Consider the following 20,607-nt stretch of genomic DNA (forward strand, 5'->3'; position numbering starts at 1 on the left):
TAATTATCTTTGTCTTTGATTTTTGACAATTTGACTATAATATGTATCAAAGAGGACTTTTTTGGGTTGTAAATATGTGGAGGACCTTTGAGTTTCTTTGGTCTTGCTATCTATACCTGTCCCAAGATTTGGTATGTTTGCAGCTATTTTTTTACTAGTTTTTCTATGCCTTTTTTCCTATCTCTTCTCCTTCTTAAATTCCCATAATGCAAATGTTTAGTTGATTAATGATGTTCTATATGTCCTGGAGGTCCTCTTTATTATTCTTCATTTGTGTGTGTGTATGTGTGCGTGTGTGTGTGTGTGTATGTGTGTGTGTGGGACTGGCTTATTTCAGACCTGTTTTCAGGTTCAGAGATTCTTTCTTGTACTTGATCTAGTCTGATGTTGAAATTCTTGCCTTCATTTTTTACTTCATTCATTTAATTATTCAGTTCCAAGACTTCTGCTTGGTTCTTTGTTACGATTTCTATCTCTTGGTTGAATCAATTTGTATCTGTGCTCCTGATATGGTTTAGTCTATATTATCTTGTGTTTCACTGTGTTTCCTTAAGATTATTATTTGATTTCATTCGCAGGCAATTTATACATTTCTAGGGAATTGGTCAGGTAGGGTGCCTTGGTTTGTTCTTTTTGGGTACAGGAGTATAGTTTTTAATACAGTATCTTCAGCTATATGCAGTGCCAGTATTGCCTGTGATTGCCTCAGTATCTTATCCTGCAGAAGTTTGTGTGGCTGGTCTACTTACTTGGGCTCTGCTCTACTGAAGCAGGGTATCAGGCTGGTACCTCCTATGGTGGTTGTGTTTGGGCACTGCTACCCTGGGGGCTGGGTATTAGGCAAGATCACATTTTGACAGCACAGGGCTGCTAGCCAGTAGCTCAGCTCTGGCAATATTTTATGTGGCCATTCTTAGTCTTCATAACCCATAGCATCTCCATAAGTCCCTTGATGAACTCCAACTTTCTCCCTCAAACACTCTCATCAAAATATAGCTGTTATTTATTGCTTTGGTCCTTTTTTTGTGGGGGAAATAATTGCCAGGAACCCCTAGTCAGCCATCTTTCTGATGTCAACCAGTGTTAAAATTTAAGGAATGTTTGGCAAACTGGTAGGGCAGGTCTTACAAATTCCTAGCCAGTTGCTGAGAAGGATCCATAACAATGATCTAAGCCAATCTCTTACTTACACTTTATACAAAAATTAACTCAAGATAGATTAAAGACTTAAATGTTAGACCTAAAACTATAAAAACCCTAGAAGACAACTTAGGCAATACAATTCAGGACACAGGCGTGGGCAAAGACTTTATGACTAAAACACTAAAAACAATGCAACAAAAGCCAAAATTGAGAAATGGGATCTAATTAAACGAAAGAGTTTCTGCATAGCAAAACAAACTATCATCAGAGCGAACAGGCAACCTACAGATTGGGAGAAAATGTTTGCAATCTATCCATCTGACAAAGGGCTAATATCCAGAATCTACAAGGAACTTAAACAAATTTACAAGAAAAAAACAAACAATCCCATCAAAAAGTGGGTGAAGAATATGAACAGACACTTCTCCAAAGAAGACATTCGTGCAGCCAGCAAACATGAAAAGAAGCTCATCATCACTGGTCATTAGAGAAATGCAAATCAAAACCACAATGAGATACCATCTCACACCAGTTAGAATGGTGATCATTAAAAAGTCAGGAACCAGCAAATGCTGGAGAGGATGTGGAGAAATAGGAACACTTTTACACTGTTAGTGGGAGTGTAAATTAGTTCAACCATTGTGGAAGACAGTGTGGCGATTCCTCAAGGATCTAGAAACAGAAATGTCATTTGACCCAGCAATCCCTTTACTGGGTATATACCCAAAGGATTATAAATCATGCTACTATAAAGACACATACACACGTATGTTTATTGCAGCACTGTTCACAATAGCAAAGACTTGGAACCAACCCAAATGCCCATCAGTGATAGACTGAATAAAGTAAATGTGGCACGTATACACCATAGAATACTATGTAGCCATAAAAAAGGATGAGTCCATGTCCTTTGCAGGGACATGGATGATGCTGGAAACCATCATTCTCAGCAAACTAACACAGGAACAGAAAACCAAACACCACATATTCTCACTCATAAGTGGGAGCTGAACAATGAGAACACATGAATGCAGGGATGGGATCATCACACACCAGGGCTTTTCATAGGTGCCTAGGGGCGGGAAAGCATTAGGAGAAATACCTAATATAGATGACAGGTTGATGAGTGAAGCAAACCACCATGGCACATGTATACCTATGTAACAAACCTGCACATTCTGCACATGTATCCTAGAACTTAAATTAAAATAATAATAAAAATAAATAAAAAATATTTTCTCTATTTCTTTGAAAAACAATGATCCAAGCTGATAATATTACTTGTAATCAGATACAAACTGGGTATGACTGTCAGCACAGTCCAACTAAAATATATATTTTTTTCCATTTTGTTAGGGGATGGAGAAGTCAAAATCAGAGATAGAAGGGCCTCTTAGTACACAACTGTTTATCTTTTTTTTTTTTTTTTTTTGAGGCGGAGTCTCGCTCTGTCGCCCAGACTGGAGTGCAGTGGCCGGATCTCAGCTCACTGCAAGCTCCGCCTCCCGGGTTTACGCCATTCTCCTGCCTCAGCCTCCCGAGTAGCTGGGACTACAGGCACCTGCCACCTCACCCGGCTAGTTTTTGTATTTTTAGTAGAGACGGGGTTTCACCGTGTTAGCCAGGATGGTCTCGATCTCCTGACCTCGTGATCCGCCCGTCTCGGCCTCCCAAAGTGCTGGGATTACAGGCTTGAGCCACCGCGCCCGGCCTACAACTGTTTATCTTAAGTGACAAAATATCCAGACACAAATATCTTGTCTCAGAAACAAAAGGGAAGAGGTAGGATTTGGTGTCACAAATTTCCCTAGTACGGTTTCACTCTGTGTCTGCAGCCAGATTTCATGTTGAATTTTAATCTTGCTCTCTCTCTCTCTTTCCTTCTCTGCCATGGTAAAACGTGCTTTCTTCCCCTTTGACTATTGCCGTGATTGTAAGTTTCCTGAGGCCTCCCAGCCATTCTTTTGTACAGCCTGTGGAACCATGAGTCAATTAAACCTATTTTCTTCATAAATTACCCAGTCTTAGATGGTTCTTTATAGAAGTGTGAGAATGGACTAATAAAATACCTTTCACCTGAATAGGTACCCTGAACTTTTCTCTCCACTCTGCTTCAGAATTTGTGCAATGCATTAAGGCACCTCAATTCCTCCAACAAGAGTGGAACTGGGAAGACAGGAGCCATCTCTCCAGTACCTCCATACTCACACCACCATGCAGTATGGCATTCAGAGAGCTCAGTCACTAGTCACCAACTAGTCTTCTAAGCAGCAGTTGAGCTCACAGCTCTTGGAGCAGCATGGAGAGAGGCAACACCTCCATGACAAAGGAAGCAGACCAATCACTCCACCCCACAGAAACTCACAACTGTTGCATCTGTGGATAGGCAATACAACCCCTGAGGAACTCAAAAATACTGAGAGACAAGTTTTAAAACTTTGCAAGGGCAACACTTCCTTCAGAAGCAGACTGTATTCAAAATGCAGTTAGATTGGTTACACTATCACTGTCACTACATTGTTTGATCTGCTGCTTCATACGTCACAGGACATCTTTACATGTATTATTTTATTAAAATAAGCTAGAAAAATGAACATTCACCCCTTTTCGGTTTTACCAGTGAGTTCCAATCGAAGTACACTAATTCAGTAAAGATGCAAGAAAAAGTGTGGCATGAACATAATGAAATTGCCTACCTTTTTGGGTGAAGCTAAGAATTATGAGGCTTCAGAGCATTTCCCCAAAATCAGAAGTAGATTATCCTGCTTCATATGTCCCACTCAATGGCACAACTGCCCACACTCTATCCCTGCTACTAACCAAAATCCAGATATCTGTATGCCTTTGAAGGAAGGACAACATTTACAGAGATTCAGTTTCAGTGAGTATGATATGAGAGGCTAATGGAGAACAGCTGCATTCCAAAGCTATTTCTTTTTTTTTTTTCTTTTTAGAAGTACACAGTTTGAGAAGTTTTGGAGTTTTGGCAAATGTTTACATCAATGAAACCATCACCACAATCAGGATAAGGAATCCCAGAGATTCCCTTGTTCCCCTTTGTAATCTCCCCTTTCCTCCCCTCTTCAGTCACTGCCCTCAATTACAAGCAACCACTAATCTACTTAGTTTGCATTTTCCAGAATTTTGTATAAATGGAATCATACAGAATGTACTTTTCTTTGGTCTGGCTTCTTTCAGTCAGCATAGCTATTTTGAGATTCACACACATGTAACATGTGTTAGTAGTGTATCCTTTTTTCTTGCTGAGTAGTATTCCACTATATAAATTGACTACAGTTTGTTTATCCATTCACTTGAGTAATATCTGATTTATTTCCACTTTTGGCCATTGCAAATAAAACTGCTGTGAACGTTTGTGTACAAGTCTTTTCATGCACCCATGCTTCAATTTTCCTTGAGTAAATACCTATGAGTAGAATGGTTGGATTACACAGGCCATATAATAGATCATACTTTTTTTTTCCTGTTTTTTTTTAATTTTTTTTTTTAAAATTTTTTTTTATTATACTTTAAGTTCTAGCGTACATGTGCATAATGTGCAGGTTTGTTACGTATGTATACCTGTGCCATGCTGGTGTGCTGCACCCATCAACTCGTCAGCACCCATCAATTCATCATTTATATCAGGTATAACTCCCAATGCAATCCCTCCCTCCTCCCCCCTCCCCATGATAGGCCCCAATGTGTGATGTTCCCCTTCCCGAGTCCAAGTGATCTCATTGTTCAGTTCCACCTATGAGTGAGAACATGCGGTGTTTGGTTTTCTGTTCTTGTGATAGTTGGCTAAGAATGATGGTTTTCAGCTGCATCCATGACCCTACAAAGGATGCAAACTCATCCTTTTTATGGCTGCATAATATTCCATGGTGTATATGTGCCACATTTTCTTAATCCAGTCTGTCACAGATGGACATTTGGGTTGATTCCAAGTCTTTGCTATTGTGAATAGTGCCGCTATAAACATACGTGTGCATGTGTCTTTATAGCAGCATGATTATAATCCTTTGGGTATACACCCAGTAGTGGGATGGCTGGGTCATATGGTACATCTAGTTCCAGATCCTTGAGGAATCGCCATAAGTTTTCCATAATGGTTGAACTAGTTTACAATCCCACCAACAGTGTAAAAGTGTTCCTATTTCTCCACATCCTCTCCGCACCTGTTGTTGCCTGACTTTTTAATGATTGCCATTCTAACTGGTGTGAGATGGTATCTCATTGTGGTTTTGATTTGCATTTCTCTGATGGTGAGTGATGATGAGCATTTTTCATGTGTCTGTTGGCTGTATGAATGTCTTCTTTTGAGAAATGTCTGTTCATATCCTTTCCCCACTTTTTGATGGGGTGTTTGTTTTTTTTTCTTGTAAATTGTTTGAGTTCTTTGTAGATTCTGGATATTAGCCCTTTGTCAGATGAGTAGATTGCAAAAATTTTCTCCCAATCTGTAGGTTGCCTGTTCACTCTGATGGTAGTTTCTTTTGGTGTGCAGAAGCTCTTTAGTGTTAATTAGATCCCATTTGTCAATTTTGGCTTTGCTGCCGTTGCTTTTGGTGTTTTAGACATGAAGTCCTTGCCATGCCTGTGTCCTGAATGGTACTACCTAGGTTTTCTTCTAGGGTTTTTATGGTATTAGGTCTATCATTTAAGTCTCTAATCCATCTTGAATTAATTTTCGTATAAGGAGTAAAGAAAGGATCCAGTTTCAGCTTTCTACTTATGGCTAGCCAATTTTCCCAGCACCATTTATTAAATAGGGAGTCCTTTCCCATTCGTGTTTTCTCAGGTTTGTCAAAGATCAGATGGCTGTAGATGTGTGTATTATTTCTGAGGACTCTGTTCCGTTCCATTGGTCTATATCTCTGTTGTGGTACCAGTACCATGCTGTTTTGGTTACTGTAGCCTTGTAGTATAGTTTGAAGTCAGGTAGCGTGATGCCTCCAGCTTTGTTGTTTTGACTTAGGACTGTCTTGGCAATGCGGGCTCTTTTTTGGTTCCATATGAACTTTAAAGCAGTTTTTTCCAGTTCTGTGAAGAAACTCATGGTAGCTGATGGGGATGGCATTGAATCTATAAATGACCTTGGGCAGTATGGCATTTTCATGATATTGATTCTTCCTATCCATGAGCATGGTATGTTCTCCATTTGTTAGTGTCCTCTTGATTTCACTGAGCAGTGATTTGTAGTTCTCCTTGAAGAGGTCCTTTACATCCCTTGTAAGTTGGATTCCTAGGTATTTTATTCTCTTTGAAGCAATTGTGAATGGAAGTTCATTCCTGATTTGGCTCTCTGTTTGTCTGTTACTGGTATATAAGAATGCTTGTGATTTTTCCACATTGATTTTGTATCCTGAGACTTTGCTGAAGTTGCTTATCAGCTTAAGGAGATTTTGGGCTGAGACGATGGGTTTTTCTAAATATACAATCATGTCATCTGCAAACAGGGACAATTTGACTTCTTCTTTTCCTAACTGGATACCCTTGATTTCTTTCTCTTGCCTGATTGCCCTAGCCAGAACTTCCAACACTATGTTGAATAGGAGTGGTGAGAGAGGGCATCCCTGTCTTGTGCCAGTTTTCAAAGGGAATTTTTCCAGTTTTTGCCCATTCAGTATGATATTGGCTGTGGGTTTGTCATAAATAGCTCTTATTATTTTGAGGTACGTTCCATCAATACCGAATTATTGAGCGTTTTTAGCATGAAGGGCTGTTGAATTTTGTCAAAAGCCTTTTCTGCATCTATTGAGATAATCATGTGGTTCTTGTCTTTGGTTCTGTTTATATGCTGAATTACGTTTATTGATTTGCAATGTTGAACCAGCTTTGGATCCCAGGGATGAAGCCCACTTGGTGACGGTGGATAAGCTTTTTGATGTGCTGCTGAATCCGGTTTGCCAGTATTTTATTGAGGTTTTTTGTATCGATGCTCATCGGGATATTGGTCTAAAATTTTCTTTTTTTTGTTGTGTCTCTGCCAGGCTTTGGTATCAGGATGATGTTGGCCTCATAAAATGAGTTAGGGAGGATTCCCTCTTTTCTATGATTGGAATAGTTTCAGAAGGAATGGTACCAGCTCCTCTTTGTACCTCTGGTAGAATTCAGCTGTGAATCCATCTGGTCCTGGACTTTTTTGTTGGTAGCTATAATTATTGCCTCAATTTCAGAGCCTGCTATTGGTCTATCAGGGATTCAACTTCTTCCTGGTTTAGTCTTGGAAGAGTGTAAGTGTCCAGGAAATTATCCATTTCTTCTAGATTTTCTAGTGTTGCGTAGAGGTGTTTATAGTATTCTCTGATGGTAGTTTGTATTTCTGTGGGGTCCGTGGTGATATCCCCTTTATCATTTTTTATTGCGTCTATTTGATTCTTCTCTCTTTTCTTCTTTATTAGTCTTGCTAGCGGTCTGTCAATTTTGTTGATCTTTTCAAAAACCAACTCCTGGATTCATTGACTTTTTGGAGGGTTTTTTGTGTCTCTATCTCCTTCAGTTCTGCTCTGATCTTAGTTATTTCTTGCCTTCTGCTAGCTTTTCAATGTGTTTGCTCTTGCTTCTCTAGTTCTTTTAATTGTGATGTTAGAGTGTCAATTTTAGATCTTTCCAGCTTTCTCTTGTGGGCATTTAGTGCTGTAAATTTCCCTCTACACACTGCTTTCAATGTGTCCCAGAGATTCTGGTATGTTGTATCTTTGTTCTCATTGGTTTCAAAGAACATCTTTATTTCTGCCTTCTTTTCGTTATGTACCCAGTAGTCATTCAGGAGCAGGTTGCAGCTTCCATGTAGTTGAGCGGTTTGGATTGAGTTTCTTAGTCCTGAGTTCTAGTTTTGATTGCACTGTGGTCTGAGAGACAGTTTGTTATAATTTCTGTTCTTGTACATTTGCTGAGGAGTGCTTTACTTCCAACTATGTGGTCAATTTTGGAATAAGTGCGATGTGGTGCTGAGAAGAATGTATATCTGTTGATTTGGGTGGAGAGTTCTATAGATGTCTATTAGGTCCGCTTGGTGCAGAGATGAGTTCAATTCCTGGATATCCTTGTTAACTTTCTGTCTCGTTGATCTGTCTAATGTTGACAGTGGAGTGTTGAAGTCTCCATTATTATTGTATGGGAGTCTAAATCTCTTTGTAAGTCTCTAAGGACTTGCTTTATGAATTTGGGTGCTCCTGTATTGGGTGCATAGATATTTAGGAGAGTTAGCTCTTCCTGTTGAATTGATCCTTTACCATTATGTAATGGCCTTCTTTGTCTCTTTTGATCTTTGATGGTTAAAGTCTATTTTATCAGAGACTAGGATTGCAACCCCTGCTTTCTTTTGTTCTCCATTTGCTTGGTAGATCTTCCTCCATCCCTTTATTTTGAGCCTATGTATGTCTCTGCATGTGAGAGGGTCTCCTGAATACAGCAGACTGATGGGTCTTGACTCTTTATCCAGTTTGCCAGTCTATGTCTTTTAATTGGAGCATTTAGTCCATTTACATTTAAGGTTAATATTGTTATGTGTGAACTTGATCCTGCCATTATGATATTAACTGGTTTTTTGCTCGTTAGTTGATGCAGTTTCTTCCTAGCCTCATGGTCTTTACATTTGGCATGTTTTGCAATGGCTGGTACCGGTTGTTCCTTTCCATGTTTAGGGCTTCCTTCAGGGTCTCTTGTAAGGCAGGCCTGGTGGTGACAAAATCTCGAAGCATTTGCTTATCTGTAAAGGATTTTATTTCTCCTTCACTGATTGAAACTTTGTTTGGCTGGTTATGAAATTCTGGGTTGAAAATTCTTTTCTTTAAGAACGTTGAATATTGGCCCCCACTCTCTTCTGGCTTGTAGAGTTTCTGCCAAGAGATCTGCTGTCAGTCTGATGGGCTTCCCTTTGTGGGTAACCCGACCTTTCTCTCTGGCTGCCCTTAAGATTTTTTCTCATTTCAACTTTGGTGAATCTGGCAATTATGTCTTGGAGTTGCTCTTCTCGAGGAGTATCTTTGTGGTGTTCTCTGTATTTCCTGAATTTGAATGTTGGCCTGCCTACTAGGTTGGGGAAGTTCTCCTGGATGATACCTGAAGAGTGTTTTCCAACTTGGTTCCATTTTCCCCCTCACTTTCAGGCCCCAATCAGACGTAGATTTGGTCTTTTTACATAATCCCATATTCTTGCAGGCTTTGTTCATTTCTTTTCTCTTTTTTTTTGGTTTCTCTTCTCGCTTCATTCATTCATTTGATCCTCAATCGCTGATACTCTTTTTCCAGTTGATCAAGTCAGTTACTGAAGCTTGTGGATTTGTCACATATTTCTCGTGTCATGGTTTTCATCTCTGTCATTTTGTTTATGACCTTCTCTGCATTAATTATTCTAGTTATCAATTCTTCCACTCTTTTTTCAAGATTTTTAGTTTCTTTGCACTGGGTACGTAATTCCTCCTTTAGCTCTGAGAAGTTTGATGGACTGAAGGCTTCTTCTCTCATCTCGTCAAAGTCATTCTCTGACCAGCTTCGATCCATTGCTGGCAATGAGCTGCGCTCCTTTGCAGGGGGAGATGTGCTCTTATTTTTTGAATTCAGCTTTTCTGCCCTGTCTTCCTTTCCCATCTTTGTTGTTTTATCTGCTCTGGTCTTTGATGATGGTGACGTACTGATGGGTGTTTGGTATAGGTGTTCTTCCTGTTTGATAGTTTTCCTTCTAATAGTCAGGAGCCTCAGCTGTAGGTCTGTTGGAGATTGCTTGAGGTCCACTCAAGACCCTGTTTGCCTGGGTATCAGCAGCAGAGGTTGCCGAAGATAGAATATTGCTGAACAGCGAGTGTACCTGTCTGATTTTCCTTTGGAAGCTTCCTTCAGGGGTGTACTCCACCCTGTGAGGTGTGGGGTGTCAGACTGCCCCTAGTGGGGGATGTCTCCCAGTTAGGCTACTCGGGGTCAGGGACCCCTTGAGCAGGCAGTCTGTCCGTTCTCAGATCTCAACCTCCGTGTTGGGAGATCCACTGCTCTCTTCAAAGCTGTCAGACAGAGTCGTTCGGGTCTGCACAGGCCTCTGCTGCTTCTCCTGTTGTTTTTTAGTGTGCCTTGTCCCCAGAGGTGGAGTCTACAGAGACAGGCAGGTTTCCTTGAGCTGCTGTGAGCTCACCCAGTTCGAGCTTCCAGCAGCTTTGTTTACCTACTTAAGCCTCAGCAATGGCGGGCGCCCCTCCCCCAGCCTCGCTGCTGCCTTGCGGTTAGATCGCAGACTGCTTTGCTAGCAATGAGGGAGGCTCTGTCGCCTTGGGACCCTCCCGGCCAGGTGTGGGTATAATCTCCTGGTGTGCCCCTTTGCTTAAAGCGCAGTATTGGGGTGGGAATTACCCGATTTTCCAGGTGTTTTGTGTCTCAGTTCCCCTGGCTAGGAAAAGGGATTCCCTTCCCCCTTGCGCTTCCCAGGTGAGGCAATGCCTCCCCTGCTTCAGCTCTCCCTGGTCGGGCTACAGCAGCTGACCAGCACCGATTGTCCGGCACTCCCCAGTGAGATGACCCCAGTACCTCAGTTGAAAATGCAGAAATCACTGGTCTTCTGTGTTGCTCGCGCCGGGAGTTGGAGACTGGAGCTGTTCCTATGTGGCCATCTTGCTCCGCCCTCCCCAAAGCTATTTCTTTATGGTGAGCTAATAAAGGATAGATTGTTCACAGGGTGAAATGAAGTGTGAAAATACATCTGAATATTTGAAACACTGCCACAGATTACAGCAAAACAACTATGCCAATAAGATTTGAGGACATATTGCAATCTATGCCACTGTTGCTCCCTCTATATGAAAACAGAACACAATTACAAAAACTAAATAACATTTATTTAACATTTATTAACCTCTTGTTGTGTACCAAGCTCTGTGCTAAACTTCAGAAATTGAAAAGAAATAGAACACTATCCCTCTCTTCAGGAGCTCACACTTTGTTGTCTGTTGGAGACAGATAATTGAACAAACAATTGTAGTAGTGTGGGAAGTGCTCTAATAAAACCATATGCAAGGGGTTACAGAAACACAGAGGAGTAAATCCCCAATTCTGCTCATCTTTCAGAAAACAAAAGAATAGTTAAGGCTTCCAAAATAAAAATTAAACCAAAATAATAATTAAAGCCAATATTGAGTGACTATTTACTCTGGTCTAGGAACATTGCTAAGCACTTGACATAGATTATCTCTTTGAATCCTTACAACTCTCCCTTTGTTTGGGGTTTATTCCTATACCCATTTCACAATGTATATGGTGTCAGTATTAAAAGTCACCATAGAGATTTGAAAGTTGTTGGTATTCTCATGATACTATAGCTGTTTTTCTTTTTTCTTTTAATTATCACAATCCATCTTAAATAAGAGTTAAAGTTTTTTGATGTAATACTACCATTACAGTTTACACTTCTAAAAGGAAATGACTTATGTCTAGTTTCAAACTGATGTAATTCACATAGCACCATCTCAATACATTTTGTTTTAAATCTAATGAAGTCATGTGAAAATGTTCCCATGCTGTTAAGAGGCTGTTATATAATTTTAGGTCTGACATGTTGAAGGAAGGAAGAATAAGAACTGGAATAACAAAACATGAGTATAATATCATTAAGGTTCACTATAACATGGTCAGCAGGCACTGAAGAGAAATAGTAACAATAAAAAGAGCTTGTCCAATAAAACCTTGTCTGGTTTTCTCAGTGCTTACATTGTGCTCTGGCATCACACTTCCACTTCATGCTTAGGATATGTCCTTACATCTATATTGTGCTTCCTATATTAAAATTTATTTTATCACATCTTATTTCTGCAAATAAAGTCAATCTCAGGACCTATGATTATCTCTCTGCAGTACAGAAAGTATTTTCGGACTGCCTCTTTTCCTACATTTTCAGCTCCAGCCTTGTGTTTACCCATGGTGTCCTTAGATGGATATAATAATAAGGATCACTGTGTTTCAGAATCTGGAAGCTCCTAATGGTAGTGCTACCTCTTCCTAAAAGGGGCCGCTGATGATCTTGAACATCTTCTCCAGCTGCCACCATCCATGACCTATGCAAGGAAGTGAAACATTAAAGGATAGAATTGATAGCATGACCCTGTTCTACATTCTGTTCTTTTCCAAAGTAGAAGAAAGCAATGGCATGAAAGTCAAGAGATGGTTGCTATATGTCTTACTGTTAAGATTAGTTACAGCCACAAAAGGAAAGCTAAAATAAAAAAATACATAATTAGTATAAATGGCCATTCTCACTTTTAATAGTGTTCAGGTTTCAACTAGGAGGCCAAAGCTTTTTAGAACCTATAGATTTCATATTTCCTACAAACTCTGTGTGTCAGTGTAAAGCTAAAGATTACAGGGAAATGGCTATAGCAATCACATCAGGGAAATTTAATGGCTAAAAGCTTCATGGAGGGTTTCCGGTCAAGCAAAGAAGGATGCATTGAAAATCTAAATTCCTGAGAGAAACTGCTGCCTTATCCTTGAGGGTTCTAAAAAGTAAAATGAGGAATGAAAACTGACTATTGGATTTGACTATATGAAACCTTTGTTAAGAGTGGTAAAAAACAGCTTCTGTTAAAGTAGAGAATAAAGCCTGTCTAGACTTGACTCAAGAGAGAATGAGAGCAGAGACATGAATAAAGCATAGATGACTTTTTCATATAAAACAAAGAGAGAGAAAAGGGTCAGTAGCCATATAATTAGGTTGGGAAGAGAGAGGGGCTTTTTTGTTCTCTTAAGGAGGGAGAAATAAAAATATGTTATGTTTATGTGAATAATCCAATAGAAACAGGATAACTGATAATTCAGGAAAGATAAGGCAAAATTCCTAAAATAGGAAACTGAAATGAGTTTCAGCACACTAGTAGAAAGGTTGTCTTTGTCAGGAAAATGGAAATAGCACTCACATTAAAGATGTAAATGTAAGAATGACAGGACATAAAATCCTATAATAAAGAAGCTGAGTTTGCCAAACTTATTTGATCACAGTACACTTTTGTTGTAGTACATTTTTCAGCCTCTCCCAGAATATGCTTGTACTATGTTTCTAATCAATGTACTATCTAGTAATTACAACCATGGAAGTATTATGAGTCATTTCTACTTCTCTCAACATGTCAGTCAGGACAACCCAAGATCCAGTCACTACACACAACACACATATATTGAAGACCTACATCCTTCATGAAAGTGTGGGCTAGTAAAAATCTGTCAACTGACAAAGAAGATAATAAAAAGCGTGCCTCCCTCAGCCTTAGTTTAGGTTGAAGTAAAAAACAGACCTCCTGGATAACCCCAGGTTTGCTCCAACCACGTATAAGTTTGGCATTTTAATTTATATTACACTACACAACTCATAACACTGTGGCACTTAGGAGAACTCACACAAAATCTGGCTTACTATCATGCTCCTTAGTAGAAGATGTGAAGATGTGGATTTATCTGCAAATGATTTATTAAGGAAATGCTCCCCAGAGAAATCAGTTAAACAACTAAGGGAAGTAGGACAAGAAAGAGTAAAATCTCACTAAGCCTTCAATATCAGGCAAAGACCCAGCTTCAGCTTTTCCTGTATTTGTATCCTCCAGAGTGAAAATTATACTTCTGAGTTCATTCTACCTTAAGGCAAGTGAATTGAGCTTTTCTAATGTTGCACCAGTGAGTCATGGGCTACAATCCCCTCAGGTGGGGACATAAACTTTCAGACAGTTTGACTCTCTGAATCTGCAAAACAGAATTTTAAAAATGGTCCAAGGAGCATCATCTCAAGGAGAACACGTATGTACCATAGAAGCAAAGCACACAGAAGATGAGAGATGAATACACACAATCTATAGAAGGGACCTGGAGACATCCAGGTGGAACATCAACATTTTCTAATATCCAAACCCTTCTGGAGAGTCTATGCTCAAACCAGTTTGCACAAAAATGTCTTAAAAGAAAAATATTGAAGATGTGCTCAAGTACAAGTTACAAATTCATGAGCAAATACCTCACTATGAGTGAAAGTCAGCAGACACATCCAAAGAATTTTTTAAAGTAGACCTATGAATTAGAGGTATTTCCAACAATTAATGTCATAAAAAAGCATTTATTAGATGAAAAGATAAAAAGACAATAGTATGTCTAGAAATGAAAATTATAAGAATTACACCCAAGTAAAACTCAGTGAGTTAAAGGATTGGACACATATGAAGAAAAATGGTAGATCAGAAATAGATAGGAGGAGATTATCAAAAATGTAACACAGAGAGAGAGAAAGAGATGGGAAAGAGAATCAGGGGCTTCCTAGACAGAGTGACAGACCAATATATATATATATATATATATATATATATATTTAGACATTCTCCAAGGAAATGGTAGAGTATGGGAAAGAGACATTATTATAATAGATGAGAATTATTCAGAATTGATAAAAGACTTAAATCTTCAGATTCAACATAAATCCCAAGTTAGATTTAAAAAATAAACAACTGAACATCTTGTAAGGAAATAATAGCAGAATGGCAAAGACAATAAAATATTAAACAGAGAAACTGCAAGTTGACTGAGAACAAACTTGTCAAAAATAAAACAGGAGTTAGAAGATAATATAATAAAATTGTGGAAGCAAATTGTTTTTGCTAATTAGTGTATATCTTACTGTCACAAATGTGTACAAGCACAAACATTTGCACACATATATACTTGTGCACAGAGATGCACACATACTCTGACTCTAAAACTGTTCATGAGCTAACAGTATTCAATATATAAATTCTATAGTTTGGATATAAAAACTAAACCTAGAAAATAAAAATTTAAAAACATAAATCATTTAATGATACTATCTCATAATATATATTTGCTTTTAGAACAAACATGACCAAAGAAGGACTATCATTTTTATCATTTGAAATATAAGTTACACAAAATCATAGTTGTATTTTTAAAAGTAGAAGCCTACCAGAGCTGACAGATGAAGTTCAAAAAATTGCCTGATTGCACACTTAACTGATTTTTAGAAATAAAGAACACATAGGTTAATTATAACTTGAAATTATCAAAACTTTTCCTTTTCAAAGTGAAAACTTCAAACTACTAAGAAGTTTTATGTTTACTTATTACAAATAGAAATGTGAAGTACTGAAGCTATTGTGCTACTGCTGAATTTTTAAATTGTCAAGTCATAATTAGCCCCACATAAACACGTGATTGTTATACAAAGAAAAAACATATTTTGTTGTTTTTTTGGGCAGAAATGAAGAGTATATTTCAGAATTATAGATATATATAATGTATACAAGCATATGCATACAAAATAATGTATGACATATAATATATAAATTATGTATATGTATACATTATATATAAATATAAAATTATATATTATAAATATATTTCTTTAAATTAAGACAAGTTTTGGGGAATTAAAAATTAGCAGTAATTACTAGATATGAGTGACTATTAATCCCTTTCCCTTCATCCAATAGCATTTTAATTTCCTTCATTATCCAGAATAATAGTAAAACTATATAGCAAGTAAATACCTGGATAATAATTTCTCAGTCTACAGAGAACATAATAAACTATTTTTTTTTTTTGAGGTGGATTATCACTCTGTCACCCAGGCTGGAGTGCAGTGGCAAAATATCAGCTCACTATAGCCTCCTCTTCCCAGGCTCAAGTGATTCTCCTGCCTCAGCCTTCCGAGTAGCTGAGATTACAGGTGTGTGCCACCACGCCCAGCTAATCTTTGTATGTTTAGTATAGACAGGGTTTCCCCATGTTATCCAGGCTGGTTTTGAACTTCTGACATCAAGTGATCTGCCCACCTCAGCCTCCCAAATTGCTGGGATTACAGGCACGAGTCACTGTGCCCGGCCTGTAATAAATTTTTTAGTAGTATATTGTGAAAAATGACATTACAATAGTGAGGCCAGAACTTCACCACCTCTTTATTTTCATGAATATTTTCAGGTTGAAAAGAAACACAATTCAAGATATTAGTATTGAATTCTTCCAGATTCCCTATCTCTGCAACCGTTACCCTAGATTAGAAATTATTTAATCCTATTCTCTGGCTTATCTTGTTTTCCGGCCTGCAAACCAATATTAACCTGAGACAGCAAATACTGGACATAATTACAACTTCAGATGAGTGGGCTCAACTCCCATTCCTGGCTCAATCAGAATCTGATCTCCTCACATGGTTATAGCTGGGCCAGTATCTCACCTCAAACCCCAGTTCTAATATCTGATTTTCACCTGCTTTTCCCACTTCCATTCCTAAAGATAGACTTTATCAGATTTGTTCTGATCCTAAAGAGAAATCCTGAATTGGTTGATGATGAATATCTCCTTTGCATCAACTATTTTGTATTAAAATCTCACACCATCTTTGGAAGAGTCTGTTACGTTTATTTATTTATATAGACCCATTCTACCTCTACACTACAAGCCTTTCTAGCAGATAAATTCTATTTTATCCATTTCTCTAACCCACTTACCTAGGAGTGTCTGACTCATAGTAGGTTCTCCAATAACAATTGTTGAATGAAGGAAAAATGTATACTAAATGTCTACAGTATGAAAAATAAATAAGTAGTAATTTCAGACTACTTTGATGTCAAAGTGATTGCTGTTTGACTTACCCTGCCCTCTTACATTTACACTTTGACTTTCAGATACTTAGTATTGAATTCATTTCTACCATAGAGTTACTACATTGGGCCTCTTTGTTGACTGATATCTAAGGAGGCCACCTACTATTAATGCACCCCAGGATACTATTTAATACAGCTGAAAATATCACTTTTCAAGAGGAGCTAGTTCATGATATTCAAATACACCTGAGAAAGGGTTCAGGAAAGAACTAGAGAAGGGCTTATTTCATAGTAAGGAATAAGGAATTTGACTTATTAAGTGAAATTATGCCCCTGGCTGAGGAAAATCGAGATTTGGATAACGGGTAATTAACACAGACCAGTTAAACAGAGGAAGATTTTATATATCGGTTTTATATATATTTGTAAGATAAATGCTCAATTTCTAGTTATAAAGATAAAATAAGCAAGATTAAGCTATTGAAAATGAAAGTATAGTATTGATCGTATTAATTAGCATTTATCAAGCACTTAACTGGCACAATGCACAACTCCAAACACTTTATGTGGGTTAATTTAAACACAACAGAAAACCTAAACAGGTAGGTCCTTTACTCCCTTAGCAAGTAGGGGAACTGAATTTTCAAATCAGTTAGTGGTTAAATTGTGAATAATTAAGAGTGTGCACCAAATGAGAGTTGAACAACTAACTGATCCATACATAGAATGACTCTTTGAGGGAAAGCTGTTGCGTTTCAAATAATTTGATGATTTAACTCATGGGCTCATCTAAAACATAGCTCTGAGAGGTAAGGACTGAAACCCGGACCAGCTAGCTCATCATTGCCTCCTGTGAGGTCTAGTAGGGTACCTTGGGTGAAGTGCTTGCTGCTCAACTAATCTCTATTTGTGAATGAATGAACAAGTGTATATCTGATATTGGTGCTTTTGGTGCAGGGATGTCAGAGGTTAGACATGTAGTAATTACAGAAAATCAGAATTGGGGAATCACAGCAATTAATTAGAAAGCTTTCTCATTGATTCAAATCCAAAACACAGCAAAGGTAGTGTATTTAAAGAATGGCCTTTAGTGAAATGTCAGGTGCTAATATGACTTTCTAAGGATAATCATAAAGCATGAAATAAATAATTTTGGAAATGATTCTTCTTTTAATAATCAAAGTTTCAAAGAATCTTTACATACATAGATGTGTAAGTGCCATTTCTACTTGAAATACATCAGCTAACAAAAGGCTGAAATTGGTTAATATATCTCATATCTGATTGTATCCTTGGAAAGCTGTTTTGGCTAAAATTCAGAATCATAATTTTCTTGTTTACATTGAATAGATTTCTAAATTTACTTAAGTTTACCACTTCTGCTGTTATTATTTTTAATTTTAAATTAGTTATTTATTTAATGATAGGACTTACTATTCTCTCCAAATATAATTCCTGAGAATACATATGAACTAAACCTCAGGATTACTACTGGTTTCATTCAATGTACTCAGTTTCTCTAATCTTGTTCTGTGTGTGCTCTAAATAGTCAGCCCAGGCCTTGTAGCACTTATATTCAAAACCTGACATATCAGAGTGAAGGCCTAACTTAAAACTGAATTTCTAATCATACTCAAGCTGCCACAGATTAAAACAAACAAATTTCAACATTTGTCAGTCTTTGGCTTAGAAATACAAGTGGTTAATAAAAGACCATTATCTGATAAGGAAATTTGACATAAGCAACAGAGAAAGCAGTATTAACACAGAAAACTCAAAACTACTAAGCTCTTTGTTAACAATTATTAGTACATAGTGTGAAGCAGTCCATCAAAAATAAGGTTTTGTTATCACTAAACCTTGCTGAACAGAATTTGGAGAACAGGTATATTTTGAAATTGAAAGAAGTTGCAATTACAATTCAGAGCTAGGCAAGATTTTTTACAGGTAATATTTCATAAAACAATTCTTTGGGTGAATTAAATTAAATAAACTTTTTTTTACTAGTAAACCTGTTGGAGAAATTTAGCTTATATAATTAAAGGGTAAGTCTATTCAGTTCTTTTTGTCACTACATTATAAATTACTATTGCATCAACAAAATATGACTGGCTTCATATTAATGTAATTTATATTATTGGACAGTTTCTTAGCCATAAGGAAAATTTAGTTTTTTTCTTTATCTTCCATCTGATCATATCAGTCTCTTTCTAATGTCCCTCCAAACCCCATTCATGTGACATGAATATGAAGGTAAAATAAATACACAAAGAAAAAGAAGCCTGAGAAAACCAAGCCAGAAACTTTGGAATAAAAACATAAATAAATAATCTGAAGCTGACGCATAAGAAGAATAACCTCTCCAAAGAAATGTATCTGATCAACAAGTTTCACCTCTTGAAAAAGGAATGAAAATAGCAAATGAGTGAGGATATATCAGAGTTCAAGCTGTTGAAGAGAAAATGATAGCATTAATCAAAGTGCAAATGATCACGGTAAAAATGCAAATGCAAGTATAGTTACTTACATGCTTGATATAACAGAAGAGAAAGAACAAGTCTGATTCTTATATTCCAGAGTGAATTAATTGGCACAGAGCAACAATTTATTATTCTCAGCTTTATACTAAAATTATACATTTCAGCAAATTCCAAGATTAGGATATCAAAGACAAAACCCAAAACAATACCAACACCCTGAGTTAAAATCCACAATTGAAAGAATATCTATGTACTGAGTCCCTACTGTGGGTCAAACATAGGGTTTTATAAACTCAGTGTTATATAATCTTCTCAAAAACTTATGAAGTCAAAACTGTTTTTTAATTTACAAATGGAGGATATTGGAACTCATGCTATTTAATATTAGTAAGGACATGCCAAGAAAACTTATAAAATATGATGGATGGTGTTGCAAGTCAATAAGATAGAGATCACTGAAAGAGACTAATTTTGTGGGGCAAGATCATCAAAAGTGAGTGAACTTAATTTAGACCAATCTAATCATTGATCTAAATGAAAAGTTATTCTTCACACAATGATATGTAAATGAACCTTCAGCACTTTGGTGTATTCATCATCTTTAGGCACAGTCTTGTTAAATTAGGTAACAACGTTTGACATAGATATTGATGATTCATCAGCAGATTTGTGTCTCTCATTTTTATGCAGTCTTCAATGCTTCTCTGATGATGCAGATGGTAAATGTCAAAGATTACGTGCAAGTGGCACATTCAACATGAAATCTCTTGAGAAAGCAAAATCCAGTAGTTATTCTTTATTTAACATGCACTTTATTTTTGAACTCATTAGTGTCAAAAACTTTATGGCAAAATGAAACAAAATAGTTATTAAAAATAAAATAGTTATGAATTTATACCATGCAATAAGTAAATAGTAGGGGCACAAACACTGTCTTCTATAAATCTGCAGTGAAATATTTCCTGCACATATTTCACATATGCCTAATCTATAATGTCCTGTTTCCAATGGACCTCATTGACTGGTGTGCCATTTTTCTTTTTGCAACTCAAGCTAATAGTCATGACCCCACTTGATGGACCCAGGTCCATCAAGTGGCCTTTCTGGAAAATGCCTTTGACTCTTTTCTTACTCAGGTTTTATTGCCCTTTGTTTTCATTAGAGACAGATTGTGTGATCTTACTGAAAGAAAGGGTTAAACTCTTATGCCTGGAACCAGTTGGGGAAAAAAGGGACAGATTGTTGGTGGTCATCATTCAAATATAAACACATATCAATGTGAAAATAGTTTACTCCATGTGTCCATACAGTATTAGGGGAGACTGTGCCAGAAGCTAGAAGGACAAAGTGAAGGTATACCAACCCAATCTGGCATCTTTTCTTGCAACTATTAACAACAATAC

The sequence above is a fragment of the Trachypithecus francoisi genome, unplaced genomic scaffold, assembly GCF_009764315.1.
Source record: "Trachypithecus francoisi isolate TF-2019V2 unplaced genomic scaffold, Tfra_2.0 Lachesis_group7, whole genome shotgun sequence".
Classification (NCBI taxonomy): domain Eukaryota; kingdom Metazoa; phylum Chordata; class Mammalia; order Primates; family Cercopithecidae; genus Trachypithecus; species Trachypithecus francoisi.